Source organism: Ranitomeya variabilis, chromosome 3, assembly GCF_051348905.1.
Source record: "Ranitomeya variabilis isolate aRanVar5 chromosome 3, aRanVar5.hap1, whole genome shotgun sequence".
In the NCBI taxonomy this organism is placed as follows: Eukaryota; Metazoa; Chordata; class Amphibia; order Anura; family Dendrobatidae; genus Ranitomeya; species Ranitomeya variabilis.
This window is the reverse complement of record NC_135234.1, coordinates 45,502,136-45,522,371: the sequence shown is the minus strand read 5'-3', so window position 1 is coordinate 45,522,371 and position 20,236 is coordinate 45,502,136.

Here is a 20,236-nt window from a genome sequence, read left to right as displayed (position 1 = left end):
CAGTCCGAGCTAGCCACATCTTCAAATTGCAGCCACAACTAGGCCAATATTTAATACGGCTATCCAAACTTTGACATTTTATTTTTTTTTTTATTTTGCAGTACAAAATTTACAAAGCCAGAATTTTTTTCTTTCAATATTCTCTAGCTGAGTAAGGTCTTTTTCATGACAATTTAGAAATTTTCATGCATCTATCATTTGGGAGAGTGGGAAAAAATTTATTAGTAGGGTTGAGCGAAACGGATCGGACAAATTCAAAAATCGCCGACTTTCAGCAAAGTCGGGTTTCATGAAACCTGACCCGATCCTAGTGTGGTATCGGTCATGCGGTCGGCGATCATCGCGCCAAAGTCGTGTTTCGTATGATGCGTTCAGCGCCATTTCTCAGCCAATGAAGGAGGACGCAGAGTGTGGGCAGTGTGATGACATAGGTCTCAGTTCCCACCATCTTAGAGAAGGACATGACATTGATTGGCTTGCTTTCTGCGGCATCACAGGGGATATAAAGGGGCGTGTACGCCGACCGCCATCTTACTTCTGCTGATCGTAGCATAGGGAGAGGTTGCTGCAGCTTCATCAGAGGAAGGGATATAGTTAGGGAGGGAAGATTAACCCCCAAACCGCTTGTGCTGTAGCGATTTCCACTGTCCAACACCACCTTTGTTTTGCAGGGACAGTGGAGGCTAGATCTTTGTGCATCAGCTCTGTAGCTTATTAGGCTCCCTGATAGCTGCATTGCTGTTTGTACCGCTGCTGTGCAAACCAACTGCTTTTTTAAAAGCAAAAATTCTGTTGCTCCTTTCTGCACAGTTATCTTGTTTATTTGTCCACACTTTTGTGTGCAGCAGTCCTTTTTATTGCTGCCATACATGTCCCGAGATCATTGTAGGGAGATTGAAATTGTACTACAGTCCTTGTATTTTTTCATATATCTTCTAGCCACTTGCTGCCACTCACATTGCGTTGTTTTATACACTGTGCCTGAGTTTGGTTTCAGTCTCCCCCCCAAAAAAATGAGATTCAAATCCTCACAAAGTGGCTATACCTCAGTCCTCTTAGTTTGTTGTGTATCAGCCAGCCACTTGCTGCCAGTGACATTGCTTTGTAAAATACACTGGGCCTCAGTTTTGCTTCAGTCTCCAAAAAAAAGGGAGATTGAAATTCTCACAAAGTGGATATATTTCAGTCCTCTTAGTTTGTTGTGTATCAGCCATCCACTTGCTGCCACTCACATTGCGTTGTAAAATACACTGGGCCTGAGTTTGGATTCAGTCTCCCCCCCAAAAAAAGTGAGATTCAAATTCTCACAAAGTGGATATACCTCAGTCCTCTTAGTTTGTCGTGTATCAGCCAGCCACTTACTGCCAGTGACATTGCATTGTAAAATACACTGGGCCTCAGTTTTGGTTCAGTCTCCAAAAAAAAAGGGAGATTGAAATTCTCATAAAGAGGATATATTGCAGTCCTCTTAGTTTGTCGTGTATCAGCCAGCCACTTGCTGCCACTCACATTGCATTGTAAAATACACTGGGCCTGAGTTTGGGTTCAGTCTCCCCCCCAAAAAAGTGAGATTCAAATTCTCACAAAGTGGATATGCCTCAGTCCTCTTAGTTTGTCGTGTATCAGCCAGCCACTTGCTGCCACTCACATTGCGTTGTAAAATACACTGGGCCTGAGTTTGGGTTCAGTCTCCCCAAAATAAAAAGGATATTTAAATTGTCAACAAGTTTATATACACCTTCTACCTTGTTTTACAATAACATATAATGGTTGTTATTTTGGTTACATTTTCCCAAAAATGAGGAAGTCTGGTGGAAGAGGCCGTGGTCGGTCTTTGCCAGCTGGTACTGATGGTGGTGGTGGTAGTGGAGCATCTGGTGGAAGTGGGAAAAGCAAAATAGCACCTAAGGCTGGAGGTGTTGAGCCAGTGTCATTGTCTGGCTACACAAGGCCTCGAAGGCCCCCTTATCTGGGAGTAGGAAAACAGCTTTTAAAGCCGGAGCAGCAGGAAAAAAGTTTTGGCTTTCATTGCTGACTCAGCCTCTAGCTCTTTTGCCTCCTCTTCAGAAAGTTCCAAATATAAAAGCAGCGAGTCGTCAGTGGATGCTCCCGGTCAGGAACAAGATGTTTCCTTGTGTCCTTCACCCAAACCAAAAGTGAAGGATGCGTCTGGCGACACTACAGGTTACTCCATGGAGCTCTTTACACTTACCATGCCTGGGTTAGAAAGGGTAATTTTTAACTGCCCATTACAAGATGAATCGGACATGGAGTGCACTGATGCACAGCCACAGCTAGATTATTATGCTGTTCCATTGACTCAGATCACTACATTGCCCTCGCAGTGTACTGAGCCAGAATCTGACCCTGATGAGACTATGGTGCCCCATCCCGAACGCTATAGCACCTTACACGGTGACACAGAGGAAGGTGCACATGACATTGAAGAGGAGGTGATAGATGACCCAGAGTGGCAGCCATTGGGGAAGAGGGTGCCGCTGCCAATATCTCAGAAGTGGAGGAGGATGATCCGCAGCAGCCATCTACATCGCAACAGCTGTCATCTGGCAGGCCCGTATCAGGCCAAAAACGTGTGTCAAAACCAAAAACAGTTTTAGGACAGTGTGGCCATCCGGTGAAAGTAGCTCAGCATGCAATGCCTGAAAAGGTATTCGATAGTAGGAAGAGTGCAGTGTGGCAATTTTTTATCCAAGATCTGAATGATCAGTGCAAAGTTATCTCTAAGAAATGCTCAAAGACCTTTAGCAGAAGGAAGAATTTTTAAAATTTAAATACAACGTGCATGCGTAGACATTTAACCAGCATGCACTCGCAAGCCTGGACTAACTACCAAACGTACTGTACCGTTGGTGCACCTGCTCAGAATGAAGGTAGTCAGCAACGCTACATTGCTTCCCTCACTGTAAGCACACCGGTTAGGACACCACCAGCAGCAAATGTGGAGGTATCGTGGCAAGGCCAAAGCAGTCAGGGAATCACAAGGTTATTGGTAGGAAACACTGCCAACATCAAGAATACCATCACCAACCCTCTCTCAATCTGCCATGTCCACCACCACCACCACCGCTAGTTCCACCATATGCAGCTCTCCAGTCCAGCTCACCCTACAAGAGACTCTTGTTAGGAAAAGGAAGCACTCTTCCTCTCATTCGCATACACAGGGTTTGAACGCCCACATTGCTAGACTAATCTTGTTAGAGATGATGCCCTACCGGTTGGTTGAAAGCGAAGCTTTCAAAGCCCTGGTGGCCTACGCAGTACCACGCTATGACCTACCCAGTCGACACTTCTTTGCGAGAAAAGCCATCCCAGCCCTCCACAAGCATGTCAAAGACTGCATTGTCCATGCACTGAGGCAATCAGTCAGTAGAAAGGTGCACCTCACAGCAGATGCATGGACCAGTAGGCATGGCCAGGGACTTTACGTGTCCATCACGGCACACTGGGTTAATGTGGTGGATGCAGGGTCCACAGGGGACAGTCATAGTGGGACAGTTCTGCCTAGCCCATGGTCTAGGAAACAGTTGGCTGTAGGCGTTAGGCCCCTCCTCCTCCTCCTCCAAAAGCGAGAGCTCGTCCACAGAGCGCAGTCGCACAACCACTCCATCCGCAGCTGCCAGGTTTGCACAAGAGGTGTCCCATTATGGAACAGCTAATGGTAAGCGTCAGCAGGCTGTATTGGAAATTAAGTGTTTGGGCGACAACAGACACACCGAGGAAGTTCTGGCCGAGTACTTGCAGCAATAAACTCAGCCATAGCTGGGCAGTGTACATCTTGAGGCTGGCAAGGTAGTCAGTGATAACATAAGGAATTTTATGGCTGCCATAGCCCTTTCAGAACTAAAACACATACCTTGCCTGGCTCACACCTTGAACCTGGTGGTGCAGTGCTTCCTGAAAAATTATCCGGGGTTACAAGCTCTGCTCCTGAAGGTGCAAAGACTTTGCACCCATACAATCCAGCCGTACGCTGAACCATCAGCGATCGCTGAGGCTTCCCCAGCACCGCCTAATAATCGATGTTGCAACAAGGTGGAACTCCACACTGTACATGCTTCAGAGGCTGTGCGAACAGAGGTGTGCTGTAATGTATTTGTGGGAGGATACACATACACGGACAGGCAGTTGGATGGCAGACATGGAGTTGTCAGGTGTGCAGTGGTCAAAGCTACAAGACCTCTGTCAAGTCCTTCAGTGTTTTGAGGAATGTCCATGGCTGATAAGTGTAGACAACGCCATCATAAGCATGAGCATCCCAATAATGCATCTGCTGATGCAAAGTTTGACGCACATTAAGGAGCAGGTGTCTGCAGCGGAGGAGGAGGGAAGCCTTGATGACAGTCAGCCATTGCCTGCTCAGGGAACTCCCCTGGACGAGGTGGTGGACGAAGAGGAGGAGGAGGAGGATGATTTGGAAGAATATTTATGGGGGGAGAATGCTTATCAGGGGCAATAGAAACTGGTGGCGTTGCAAGGTCAGGTACAGAGTTTTTGTGGAAGACAAGTGATGTTGATTTGCAAGAAAGTGCTCCTCAACCCAGCACAAGCAGTAAATTGACACCTGGAACATTGGCCCACATGGCTGAGTATGCCTTGCGTATCCTAAAAAGAGACCCCCGCATTATCAAAATGATGACCGATGACGATTACTGGTTGGCCTGCCTCCTCGATCCACGATATAAAGGAAAATTACAAAATAGCATGCCACATGAGAACCTTGAGCAAATATTGGCTACCAAACAAGCAACTCTTGTAGACCGTTTGGTTCAGGCATTCCCAGCACACAGCGGCGGTGATAGTTCTCACACGAGCTGTAGGGGGCTACATGGCAGAGGTGTTAGAGGTGCACAAATCAGAAGTGCCGTTGGACAGAGGGGTTTTATGACCAGGTTGTGGAGTGATTTCGCAATGACCGCCGACACGACAGGTACTGCTGCTGAAATGGAGAAGTTCCTCAAACATAAAAAAGCAGCCAGAGCAACGACAAAGAACTCTAATTCCAATATTGGCACTGAGGACCTAGTTGAGGACTCTGATTCTAATGATGAGGCTTCTGGGAGTGACTTCCCTCAATTTGACTCAGGAAAATTATCCAGGTCGTTTCTCAAAAAGTCGCTCTCTCAGGCCATGAAACCTTTAACACTAGGACTACTGGACTCGTGACCCCGACTAGAACTACTGAATGTAGTCATTCTCACTACTGACTTGTTTTCATATATTTTTAGAGTTTCATTTGTGGTTATTTATTAATAATTATATTTTTTAATTAATTATTATTGTGAGATCCAACAGTAATGCCTTGGAATGTTTTTTTACTGATTTTTCATATTTTTCTACAGGAAATAACAAAAGTAGACTAAGTAAAACAATAATAATAGATGTTTTACAATCATTTATTATTAAAGTGCACACATATAAACAGCAACTCAAGAACAACAAGCAGAGAAAATGACTACTAGGTCAGTCAGTGCTCCTTCTCCTCAGTACCTGAAGAAGGCCGTTGGGTCGATACTGGTTGTATTTCATAAAAACGTTTTATTGAGATTCTGCTCCAATTCCACATTTTCCTTCTCCTCTTAAAAAGTACGGCATAATTGACCTTCTAAACATTTGTTGATTTGCATTTCAGGCATCGTCTTTCATTTACGGCGATACATTGCCCACGCAAAGACTTATGGCAAGTCATACAATGGCCAACAGATCTATTATTTTTGCATTTTTCTTTTATCTGGCAAAATGTTTTTTGAAGCATCACATCTGAAGATGTAGCAACTTGGGACATGCCACCCTTTCCCCTAGATATAACATAAGGACCACTCAACTCTGTAACAAGCTTTTGCAAAAATGCCTTGCATGACATTTTTTCGGGGGTCATCTCCTTGTATATTATCCAAGCATTTATACCCGCTAAGTCTAAAGTATTTTCAAATGCGTGAGCAGGCCATCTCCTAGTACATGTTCTTGTGTTGTATTTGAGTGCCATCTGATCTACTACATCCACTCCATATTTTGTTTCATTATAAAGCTTTACATTTTCTGGAGCTTATTTTAGCAGATTTAGAAGCAACAAGAACATCGGGATGGACGAAACTCAAAATTATCACATTTTTTTGCTTACCTTGATACACGGTAAGTGTAAAATTATCTTCATTTATAAAGGCTATAAAATAATAACTGTTCTGCCACCTTCAAACGTAGGTGGGCTGAATCAGTTGACAGACAGCTAAACTCTTTCCTAACAATTCATTGAGGTGGATGCAGGGGGTCCTTTACAACTTTTATTGCTGGGATCATTGTAAAACTACAACAGAAAATAGCAGTACTGGACATATATACAGTATACACTCACCGGCCACTTTATTAGGTACACCATGCTAGTAACGGGTTGGACCCCTTTTGCCTTCAGAACTGCCTTAATTCTTCGTGGCATAGATTCAACAAGGTGCTGGAAGCATTCCTCAGAGATTTTGGTCCATATTGACATGATGGCATCACACAGTTGCCGCAGATTTGTCGGCTGCACATCCCAAAGATGCTCCATACAAGGCAGGATGGATCCATGCTTTCATGTTGTTTACGCCAAATTCTGACCCTACCATCCGAATGTCGCAGCAGAAATCGAGACTCATCAGACCAAGCAACGTTTTTCCAATCTTCTACTGTCCAATTTCGATGAGCTTGTGCAAATTGTAGCCTCAGTTTCCTGTTCTTAGCTGAAAGGAGTGGTACCCGGTGTGGTCTTCTGCTGCTGTAGCCCATCTGCCTCAAAGTTCGAAGCACTGTGCGTTCAGAGATGCTCTTAGGCCTACCTTGGTTGTAACGGGTGGCGATTTGAGTCACTGTTGCCTTTCTATCAGCTCGAACCAGTCTGCCCATTCTCCTCTGACCTCTGGCATCAACAAGGCATTTCCGCCCACAGAACTGCCGCTCACTGGATTTTTTTTCTTTTTCGGGCCATTCTCTGTAAACCCTAGAGATGGTTGTGCGTGAAAATCCCAGTAGATCAGCAGTTTCTGAAATACTCAGACCAGCCCTTCTGGCACCAACAACCATGCCACGTTCAAAGGCACTCAAATCACCTTTCTTCCCCATACTGATGCTCGGTTTGAACTGCAGGAGATTGTCTTGACCATGTCTACATGCCTAAATGCACTGAGTTGCTGCCATGTGATTGGCTGATTAGAAATTAAGTGTTAACAAGAAGTTGGACAGGTGTACCTAATAAAGTGGCCAGTGAGTGTATATTCATATAACACAGCATGCAATGAGAATCACCAGTAACATATCCCTGCTGTTCTGTTCGCTACCACTACACAAATATAATGTTCGTTCATTTTTGACTGGACCTATAAAAGTCTTGATGTTTTAGATAATTTATACATTTTTTTGCAGAATTATACTGTATGTGAACATGGTTGATCAAAAACAAAAGAAAATTGTAAAAAAACACGTAATTTTTATCGTTTTCGCGTCATAAACCATTACATTGCATTATTGCTATATTCATGCATATTGGCCATTTGCAGATAAAAAAATATTCTTTCTAGCTGTAAACTATAACTAATAACATCAAGCTGTATGCAAATATAGTTTTTCCCCAAAAAAAATTGCTTCCTCACACTATACAGTACAAAATAATCGAATATTATGACAATAAAATTTTGTATCTGCTATATACTTGTATGAGTTTTTTGAGCTCTTATGTCTGCATGTGTTCTCTTTGTCTCTTCAGCTGAGCTGAAAGTAAACTTACTATCCAGACTACTGTCTACTGCTAGGAACAGTGAAAAACAGCACCCTTCTTTAGCATAAGATAAGAGCCTACAGTATTAGGCCATGTGCACACGTTCAGGATTTTTTGCGTTTTTTTCGCTATAAAAACGTGATAAAAACGCGAAAAAAACGCTTACATATGCCTCCTATTATTTTCAGGGTATTCTGCATTTTTTGTGCAAATGTTGCGATTTTTTCCGCGAAAAAATCGCATCGCGGAAAAAAAAGCAACATGTTCATTAAAAAATGCGGATTGCGGGGATTCCACACACCTAGGAGTCCATTGATCTGCTTACTTCCCGCAAGGGGCTGTGCACACCATGCGGGAAGTAAGCAGATTATGTGCGGTTGGTACCCAGGGTGGAGGAGAGGAGACTCTCCTCCACAGACTGGGCACCATATAATTGGTCAAAAAAAAAGAATTAAAATAAAAAATAGTGATATACTCACCCTCATACTCACATGCTCTCTCTTCGGTTCCTATAGAAGGTGTGGTTCAGGACCTGTGATGACGTCACTGTCTTGTGATTGGTCGCGTGACCGCTCATGTGACTCACGCGACCAATCACAAGCCGCGACGTCATCACAGGTCCTGAACCACACCGGCATCTATAGGAACGGACGCCGCTGAGGAGATCGTCTGGGTGAATATAACCATTTTTTATTTTTTTTATTATTTTTAAACATTCTATCTTTTACTATAGAGGCTGCATAAGCAGCATCTATAGTAACAAGTTGGTCACACTTGTCAAACACTATGTTTGACAAGTGTGACCAACTTGTCAGTCAGTTTTCCAAGCGATGCTACAGATCGCTTGGAAAACTTTAGCATTCTGCAAGCTAATTACACTTGCAGAATGCTAAAAAAATGCAAAAAAACGGGAAAAAAACACAAAAAGAAATGCGGATTTCTTGCAGAAAATTTCCGGTTTTCTTCAGGAAATTTCTGCAAGAAATCCGGACGTGTGCACATATCCTTACAAACAAGTTCTTTTCAGTTCAGCATTACACAGTAATAGAACAAGGTAACACAAGGAAAATGTGAAAAGTTGGCATCTGAATTGTACAACATCTATATGAACATCAGGGTAAATAAGATACAGTGAAAAAATTATGCACAAAACTTTACAGCAACATTTAGTGACAAAAGGACAGCAAAATATAGTAGGTAGTCAAAATGACTACCTTTAGTAGTTAAAGGTAAATTTTGAAAAAAACGCACAATTTTTTCACCAAAATTATTTATTGTCACAAAATCTTTTTTTACATCCTATTTGAGGAAAAGTCACCGAGTCTCAAGCCGGAATTCCAAAAAATGTAGTCACAGAAGAGAAATAAAAAGTGCAAGTAGTCAAAATGACTATACCAGTAGTCCTAGTATAGCTGAAATAGCTGTCATGAGGGCTGATCTTTCACACATAGGAAACAGAGTTGAATCACTAGAGAACACACAATCCTTCCTTATCAGCCAGTCAAATTCAATGAAGGACCACTTTGATTTCCACAGACTACAACTGAATAACGCCTCTCTTGCATTGGAAGACCAGGAGAATCGGAGCCGTAGAAAGAATATAAGAATCAAGGGCCTGCCCGATAGTGGTTTCCAGGAGATACTTGAGAAGGCTACCAGAGAGATTTTTGCTCTGCTGCTACCACAAGAAAAATGTGACCAGATCATCATTGAGAGAGTCCACAGATCGCTAAGATCAAAACCAAAGTCTTCTGACCCGCCGAGAGATGTTTTTTGTGGATTAGTGAGCTACCTAGATACTGCTGCTATAATGACGGCCTCTAGGGATCATAAATCACTTTGCTACGAAGGGTCCTCCATACAACTATATCAAGACTTATCTCCATCCACCCTGATGAGACCCTTACTCGATACCCTACGCGCCAACAAAATTCTCTATAAATTGCTTTTCCCTTTTGGCCTGGCCATACATAGTGGGGGCAAACAAGTAGTCGTCAGAAGCCCAGAGGACCTCCCTAAAGTGTGGGACACCTTTAATTTGGCTTCACTGGAGATCCCCTCCTGCACCCCATGGATATGGACCCATATTTGCCTCCCCCATTAAGAGCAATTTCAGGGGATCAGGTTGACTGGTCTCCAGTTAGAAGGCTGGCATCCCCCAGACAGGGGAAATCGGGAGCTAAAAAGAAGCCCCCCCATGAGTCTTCACACTCATTGAAACCGGATTGATATATATGGAGATTATCAATGTCTTCAACCGTTGTTTTTTCATCTTTCAAATAGTAATAGATACATGCTGATTCTTGATGTTAGAAAATTGTTCTTTTTCACTTGACAGATTGCCGCTCGTGCGTGGGAACACGTCTACCCTATCTGCTATGGGAGGATTCCCTGGCCCCCGCCTCTGCAGCAGATGGGCAGTTTGTATACAATTGTTTATCTTTCTTTCCCCCAGTTTCTGTTGTTTCCCTGGTTATTGTTTTGGTACAGGTACAGTCCATAAATACGAGCACTCCTGGCCCCCCATCTATCCAGTCATGACTGATTTTGATTCATTTGCCATCATTGTTGTGGCTTCATATAACGTCAAAGGCATACGCTCACCAAATAAAAGGAGTCAAATCCTGAGATTTTTACACTCCAAAAAGACAAGCATTGCCCTCTTGCAGGAGACCCACTTTAAACAAAACAGAGTTCCCGACATGTCTAGATCCTACTTCCTGTATTGGTTTCACAGCACAGGTACGTCAGCTTCTAGAGGAGTTAGTATAATCATTGGAAAAAAATGTGCCTTTTACGCTTGAAGACTTCTTGTCAGACTCTGAGGGAAGATTTATTATGCTTAAAGGCCTTATTGCTAACACCAAAATAACTTTTTGTAACCTTTATGCTCCAAATTGGGATAAAATAGGTTGGCTATGTAAAACATTGAACATTCTGAAGCTATTTGCGGAAGGGATGATGGTAGTTGGTGGGGATTTTAACTTACCTCTCAACCCATTCCTAGATACATCAACTGGAAAGACCCACATATCTCAAAAAACCCTTAGGAAGCTACACCTCTCTCTGCAATCATTAAACCTAGTTGATACCTGGAGGACTCTTCATCCCGCTGATAGAGACTATACCTTTTACTCACCCCCACACAACACCTATCATAGAATAGATTATCTTTTAGCTCCGATGCCATGTCTTCAACTCATCAAATCGGCTACAATTGATATTATGACACTGTCAGACCATGCCCCTGTCATTTCAGAAATGAGTATTTCATCCTTACCCAAACGGACAATGTCCTGGACCTTAAACGAAACTTTGTTGGACTCAGGTCCCCACACAACTAGACTAGCAGACACTCTTGACTGCTTTTTCCAGGAAAACTCCGATTCAGGACCACCAACTCCCATTATCTGGGAAACACACAAAGCTGTTATGAGGGGTGAACTCATAGCTCTGGGATCCTTTGTCAAAAAAGAAAGGGCAAAACAAACAATATCAATAATACATCAAATTAACACCCTAGAGAAGATCCATAAAAAAATCCCAAAGTATGTTAATACAAAAGGAGTTATCAGATTTGAGACGTACTCTAAAAAACCTTCTCAATATACAGTCAGCTAAAATTTACATGAGAAGTCAGCAAAAATTTTATTTACACGGCAATAGAGGCAGTAAACTAATGTCCTCACTTCTTAAGAAGCACAATGAAAAGAAGTTTATAAATCACATTCAATCAACTGACAAATCGCTTAAACATAGGACCTCTGACATTGCTGAGGAGTTTAGAATTTTTTATGAACGCCTTTATAACTTACCCACACCACCAAACTTAGGGGATCCATCTGAGGCTCCTAATAAAATAAACAAATTTCTACTACCCCTTAAGCTCCCCAAGGTTTCTATAGAAGGCCGTCAGAGATTATTAGCACCCATTTCCCCTAAAGAGATACTGGACACTCTAGCAACGATCCCCAATGGAAAAGCCCCGGGTCCGGATGGACTACCTATTATTTATTACAAAACATTCATTAAACAGCTACAGCCCCATTTAGTATCTCTGTTCAACTCATTTCTAGAAGATCAACCCTTGCCCAAGCAATCCTTAGAGGCCTTTATCTCTGTAATCCCAAAAGAGGGTAAAGATCCAACTGCATGCTCTAGCTACAGACCTATTTCTTTACTTAATTCAGACATTAAGCTCTGGGCAAAAATCTTAGCAAATAGATTAAGCACTTTCTTAGCCAAACTGACTCACACAGATCAAGCGGGGTTTGTAAAGGGAAGGGAGCGTAAAGACAACTCAGCCAAAATCATCCAATCCATAATGTTGGCTAAGAATAGGGGGATTCCTCTGGCCCTTCTATCAACGGACGCTGAGAAAACTTTTGATAGGGTGAGCTGGAGATATATGGAACAGGCATTGATTAAGTTTGGCTTTCTGTTACAGTTTATTAATTAAACACCATAGGATCTCTCAATTCAATATTTAAATGAGCTCAAAATACGATATACCACAACATCCCATTTGTATATTAATCAAAAGAGAAAAAGAGCTTTTTCTTTAAAACATAAATACTTTATTGTACATACAAATTACACATATATAGAAGTGAAGTACCACCCACCAAAATCAGGTACATAGGGAATTATAACCAGGTATAGTAATAAAAAACAATCAGTATTGTAGATGTTTTGAATATATTATTTCAAAGCCATAAATATTTAAACCATATATATTAGTAGGAAGATATTTTAAAACGAATAACAAAGATGGCTCTTGCAAAAAAAGGAGAAAAAAAATATAAGCAAGAGAGTGAAGGTTACCTGTATAGTATAGAATTAGATCCAAGTGCTGATTATAACACTTGAAAAACCAGAGAATGAGCTGTCAATGCAGCATACAAAATCCAGCTATGAGTACTAGCAAAAAAAGTGCTAATAGTACCAACATTCCCCACTAATTTTAATTCAAATTGGAGCCCCAGACTATCAATCTGGCGCCCCAAAATTATATATATAAATTGGGTTGGAAAAAATAATATAACTGGCCCTTTTAAGGACAGAAAGTAAGCAAGGGGCTACTTATATAGAGTTCAATAAATGTCCAAACACTATTTATAGCGCTTGAAAAACCCGCAAATGTGCTGTCAATGCAGCGTGCAATTACAGCTGAAGACACTAATAGTATTGTAAAGTGAAGCACTAATGGTGCCAATAGTGCCCACTACACTTACTTCCAACTAAAGACCTGGACCCTGGACCTGGCGCCCCGACGCGCGTTTCGCCTTTCTTCTTCAGGAGGCGTGGCTAACATAACACCGACATCCGTATATATAGTTTGAGGGAACCAATGATGTGAATGCCGTCCATAATTGGCATCCAGTAATGTAAGGCGCATGCGCGAGTATTCCCCGGCCCCATCAGGGCACTTCCTCCTTCGCTCCTGAGGCGCAAGCAATCCACCGCTGCCTAGCAGCGGGGGACGCCAACGTATCACGTGAGCGACTCTGGAAGGTCCGGGCTCGGGAATCCCCGGGCATGCGCACTAACCCACACCAAGAACATGGACGGCAATACTACAAGCCTCATTCACCGCAAAAGGGAGCATAAAGAGGCATGTTATTCGTTCTTATGTCTATGTGGACATATGTTTAAATAATATATTTACCAATAGGAGCTGAAAGAAGATAAATCAAGGTACAAGCATACACAATAGTGAAAATACATAGATACAGCATGGATAATGTGAATAAACAAAACCAATATCACCATAAATATAAATAATTTATATAATAATAAATATATATTTAGTGCATAATTATTCAAAAAGCCTAATGGCACAAAGTGACCATATATCATATAAATAAATAAAGTGAATTGTGCAATATAAGTTACTGCTAATTAAAAATACAGTTTTATCAATACACATCATGGGCTTACAAAAATAATCTTGCTTAATATAAATATGAATAAAATAAAATGTGCAATATAAATTATTGATGATTATAAAGTACAATTTCATCAGTAAACATCATAAAATTACAAAATTGATCTACATAGTGTAAATAAATAAGGTGAATACCACAATATAAATTACTGATAGCCATAAAGTACAATTTCATCCATAAACACCATAAAATTACAAAAATAATCTACATATATAAATAAAATTAACCTAACAAAACAATTGTGTATAATTATGCTTGATAGCTCTTCAAATCCAACGTATATCCTTCTTCAACTTGTTTCATCCACATCCAACACACTTGGTCACTCAAATATATAGATAAACTTATCTAAAAAGATAATTGAACATATCAGTTAAAATAATAAAATAAATTAAAACATATACGAACAAGCTAAAAACTAGGGAATAGTAGTCCTATAGTGAACATTATTTTAAAGGAATGAACCGAACCCATGACTCTCATTTAGACCATTAGGAACTAAAGTGTTCAGCCTATAAATCCAACGGCTTTCCACTTGAGATAATACTCTAAACAGATTGCCACCCCTAATCCCCAAGGTCACTTGGTCAATGGCCATGAAACGGAGGTTAGTAGCATCAGAATTATGAACAGCTTTAAAATGTCTAGCCAGAGTTTTTAACTGTTCATTTTCATTTGAATCTTTAGATTTTTCTTTTTCATTTGGCTCTTTAGATTTTTCTATGTCGCGTATATGCTCACGTATCCTGATGCGTAGCTCACGAGTGGTCATGCCAATATACGATTTATTACACGGACAATAGGCTAAATAGATCACTCCCTGTGATGTGCAAGTAAGGTATTTTCGGATGGAAAAAGTACGTGAATGATCAAAATTGTGAAAGACCTTACTCTTGACTGTGTTCGCACACGCCTTGCATTTTTTACAAGGAAAAAAACCTTGCACTTCACCAAAGGGATTCATCTGAATAGATTTTTTTGGACCATAATGACTCCTTACCAACAGATCGGACAGATTTTTTGATCTTTTTGCTGTTATAAGGGGTTTAGGGGTCAAGGTTTTTCTCAAAATAGGGTCAGTTAATAAAATGGCCCAACGATTTTGTATGATGTTAGTTAATTCTTTCCATTGTCCATTAAAGTTCGTAATCAATCTTACTTTATCGAATTCGGGTTTCTTGTCTTTATTCATATAAAGGAGCTGATTCCTTGTCACCTTACAGGCTCTATTATAGGCATGACGGATTGGTGGATGACCATATTTCCCTTTCCCGAAATCTAGAGTATAGATCAGATGCTTGGGTTTGGAAGGCATCTTCAGTAGAGCAAATTATTTTTGCTCTCAAATATTGTCCTACTGGAATGGACCTAATAGTCGAGGGTAAATGAGATGATTCGGCGTATAATAATGAGTTGGTGGAAGTAGGTTTTCTAAAAATGGTGGTAAAAATTGAGCCATCTGGAATTATCGATACATCAATATCCAAAAACGTAACTCTCCGTCCATAAGAGTAAGTCAAATGTATATTTAGTTCATTATTATTAAGGAGTCTCATAAGGTCAATGAGTTCATTTTCAGTGCCCTCCCAGACAAACATAATGTCGTCAATATATCTTATCCAGTTGTGGATTTTATCCACACCTGGAATGGGAGAGCACTGAAAAATATCTCGCTCCCAATGGACTATTAGGTCCATTCCAGTAGGACAATATTTGAGAGCAAAAAGAATTTGCTCTACTGAAGATGCCTTCCAAACCCAAGCATCTGATCTATACTCTAGATTTCGGGAAAGGGGATATGGTCATCGACCAATCCGTCATGCCTATAATAGAGCCTGTAAGGTGACAAGGAATCAGCTCCTTTATATGAATAAAGACAAGAAACCCGAATTCGATAAAGTAAGATTGATTACAAACTTTAATGGACAATGGAAAGAATTAACTAACATCATACAAAATCGTTGGGCCATTTTATTAACTGACCCTATTTTGAGGAAAACCTTGACCCCTAAACCCCTTATAACAGCAAAAAGATCAAAAAATCTGTCCGATCTGTTGGTGAGGAGTCAGCTCCTTTATATGAATAAAGACAAGAAACCCGAATTCGATAAAGTAAGATTGATTACGAACTTTAATGGACAATGGAAAGAATTAACTAACATCATACAAAATCGTTGGGCCATTTTATTAACTGACCCTATTTTGAGAAAAACCTTGACCCCTAAACCCCTTATAACAGCAAAAAGATCAAAAAATCTGTCCGATCTGTTGGTAAGGAGTCATTATGGTCCAAAAAAATCTATTCAGATGAATCCCTTTGGTGAAGTGCAAGGTTTTTTTCCTTGTAAAAAATGCAAGGCGTGTGCGAACACAGTCAAGAGTAAGGTCTTTCACAATTTTGATCATTCACGTACTTTTTCCATCCGAAAATACCTTACTTGCACATCACAGGGAGTGATCTATTTAGCCTATTGTCCGTGTAATAAATCGTATATTGGCATGACCACTCGTGAGCTACGCATCAGGATACGTGAGCATATACACGACATAGAAAAATCTAAAGAGCCAAATGAAAAAGAAAAATCTAAAGATTCAAATGAAAATGAACAGTTAAAAACTCTGGCTAGACATTTTAAAGCTGTTCATAATTCTGATGCTACTAACCTCCGTTTCATGGCCATTGACCAAGTGACCTTGGGGATTAGGGGTGGCAATCTGTTTAGAGTATTATCTCAAGTGGAAAGCCGTTGGATTTATAGGCTGAACACTTTAGTTCCTAATGGTCTAAATGAGAGTCATGGGTTCGGTTCATTCCTTTAAAATAATGTTCACTATAGGACTACTATTCCCTAGTTTTTAGCTTGTTCGTATATGTTTTAATTTATTTTATTATTTTAACTGATATGTTCAATTATCTTTTTAGATAAGTTTATCTATATATTTGAGTGACCAAGTGTGTTGGATGTGGATGAAACAAGTTGAAGAAGGATATACGTTGGATTTGAAGAGCTATCAAGCATAATTATACACAATTGTTTTGTTAGGTTAATTTTATTTATATATGTAGATTATTTTTGTAATTTTATGGTGTTTATGGATGAAATTGTACTTTATGGCTATCAGTAATTTATATTGTGGTATTCACCTTATTTATTTACACTATGTAGATCAATTTTGTAATTTTATGATGTTTACTGATGAAATTGTACTTTATAATCATCAATAATTTATATTGCACATTTTATTTTATTCATATTTATATTAAGCAAGATTATTTTTGTAAGCCCATGATGTGTATTGATAAAACTGTATTTTTAATTAGCAGTAACTTATATTGCACAATTCACTTTATTTATTTATATGATATATGGTCACTTTGTGCCATTAGGCTTTTTGAATAATTATGCACTAAATATATATTTATTATTATATAAATTATTTATATTTATGGTGATATTGGTTTTGTTTATTCACATTATCCATGCTGTATCTATGTATTTTCACTATTGTGTATGCTTGTACCTTGATTTATCTTCTTTCAGCTCCTATTGGTAAATATATTATTTAAACATATGTCCACATAGACATAAGAACGAATAACATGCCTCTTTATGCTCCCTTTTGCGGTGAATGAGGCTTGTAGTATTGCCGTCCATGTTCTTGGTGTGGGTTAGTGCGCATGCCCGGGGATTCCCGAGCCCGGACCTTCCAGAGTCGCTCACGTGATACGTTGGCGTCCCCCGCTGCTAGGCAGCGGTGGATTGCTTGCGCCTCAGGAGCGAAGGAGGAAGTGCCCTGATTGGGCCAGGGAATACTCGCGCATGCACCTTACATTACCGGATGCCAATTATGGACGGCATTCACATCATTGGTTCCCTCAAACTATATATACGGATGTCGGTGTTATGTTAGCCACGCCTCCTGAAGAAGAAAGGCGAAACGCGCGTCGGGGCGCCAGGTCCAGGGTCCAGGTCTTTAGTTGGAAGTAAGTGTAGTGGGCACTATTGGCACCATTAGTGCTTCACTTTACAATACTATTAGTGTCTTCAGCTGTAATTGTACGCTGCATTGACAGCACATTTGCGGGTTTTTCAAGCGCTATAAATAGTGTTTGGACATTTATTGAACTCTATATAAGTAGCCCCTTGCTTACTTTCTGTCCTTAAAAGGGCCAGTTATATTATTTTTTCCAACCCAATTTATATATATAATTTTGGGGCGCCAGATTGATAGTCTGGGGCTCCAATTTGAATTAAAATTAGTGGGGAATGTTGGTACTATTAGCACTTTTTTTGCTAGTACTCATAGCTGGATTTTGTATGCTGCATTGACAGCTCATTCTCTGGTTTTTCAAGTGTTATAATCAGCACTTGGATCTAATTCTATACTATACAGGTAACCTTCACTCTCTTGCTTATATTTTTTTTCTCCTTTTTTTGCAAGAGCCATCTTTGTTATTCGTTTTAAAATATCTTCCTACTAATATATATGGTTTAAATATTTATGGCTTTGAAATAATATATTCAAAACATCTACAATACTGATTGTTTTTTATTACTATACCTGGTTATAATTCCCTATGTACCTGATTTTGGTGGGTGGTACTTCACTTCTATATATGTGTAATTTGTATGTACAATAAAGTATTTATGTTTTAAAGATAAAGCTCTTTTTCTCTTTTGATTAATATACAAATGGGATGTTGTGGTATACAGTTTATTAATGCAATTTTTTCCCTTTACTCACAACCTACTGCTAAAGTGCGAATAAATGGCACCCTGTCAAACAGCTTTAATATTCACAATGGCACGAGTGTTATGAATTGTATTTCTTGGCTCCCTCTTGTGATCACTAGTGGTATGACACTTGGATTGCCTTTCTCCAGGTTTGTTCCACCTGGGTCGATAGGCCTTGGGTGTTCCTATTTAGACTTCCTGGAAACTCAGTCTAGTGCCTGGAATCGATGTAATCAGTCTATGTCTTCTGGCTCCTGTCTCCTGGTCTCCTGCTTTTTGCAAGATAAGCTAAGTCCTGCTTCCTTATTTTTGTTAATCCGCATTATTGCTATTTTGTTCCAGCTTGTTACAATGTGATTCTTGATTTTTGCTGGAAGCTCTAGGGGGCTGATATTCTCCCCCCACACCGTTAGTCGGTGCGGGGGTTCTTGGATATTCAGCGTGGATATTTTGGTAGGGGTTTTGCTGACCGTATAAGTCCTCTTTCTATTTTCTGCTATTAATTAGTGGGCCTCACTTTGCTAAATCTAGTTCATACTTACGTTTGTCTTTTCTTCTTACCTCACCGTTATTATTTGTTGGGGGCTTGTATCATACCTTTGGGGTTTCTTCTCTGGAGGCAAGTGAGGTCTTATTTTCTCTGAAAGGGTTAGTTAGTTCTCCGGCTGGTGCGAGACGTCTAGAATACGTAGGTACGTTCCCCGGCTACTGTTAGTTGTTGTGCTAGGATCAGATATACGGTCAGCCAAGTTACCACCTCCCTATGAGCTAGATTTTGTGTTTGCGGACTTAGCTGGAACTTCTGAGATCCTCTACCACTAGGATCACAACACACGAGACAGGGATGCCCTTTGTCCCCGTCTTTATTTATTCTAGTCATTGAAACATTAATACAAAAAATCAGACAGGAAACACTTATTAGAGGTCTGAAGATTGGCTCTTTAGAATTAAAAACATTAGCATTTGCTGACGATTTGCTATTCTTAGTCACCAACCCTTCCCAGGCTTTTCCAGTAATTCTGGACATCTTTCAGCAATTCGGACAACTATCTAATTTCAAAATAAACACCTCAAAATCTGTAGCCTTAAATGTCTCCCTCCCACACCCCAATTAATCGCCTTACGTACCCAATCCCCTTTACTTGGTCCATGTATTCCATAAAATATTTAGGAACAACTATAACAAGAGACCCTAGTAACCTCTTTCAAGCCAACTACTTCACATTATTCAAAAAGGTAGAGTGCCTGTTGAAAACATATGATCTGCCCACACTGTCATGGTTGGTTGTCACTAGTTGTAATTTCATTGAACTCATTATGTTAATTGCTAGGACTCAACCCATTGTACCATTTCAAGTTGTATTAGTTGAAACCCCCGTTCTTCCCAGTATTTTATCACTCGTCTCTTGCCCCCTTCTTTCCCTTTCCCCTTTAACCTCAAACTCTAGTTCCCTTCCCCCTCTCTCTTCCAACTCTGTCCCCTCCCCTTATCCTAACATCCTCTCCCCCTTCTCCCTATCTAATCACGTAGTCCTCAAACTTCCTGATGCTTTAATTTTTGAGCTAATTGACATGATCTTTGTAAACTTGCTAGTATGACTATGTTTGCTTATAAATAAAGAATATACAAAAAAAAAATTGCGCCATTTTCCGATACCCGTAGCGTTTCTATTCTTTCTCGGGTTGGGTGGGTGTTGATTTGTTGCGTGCCGAGCTGATGTTTTTAATGACACCATTCTGGTGCAGATATGATCTTTTGATCGCCCGTTATTGCATTTTAATGCAAT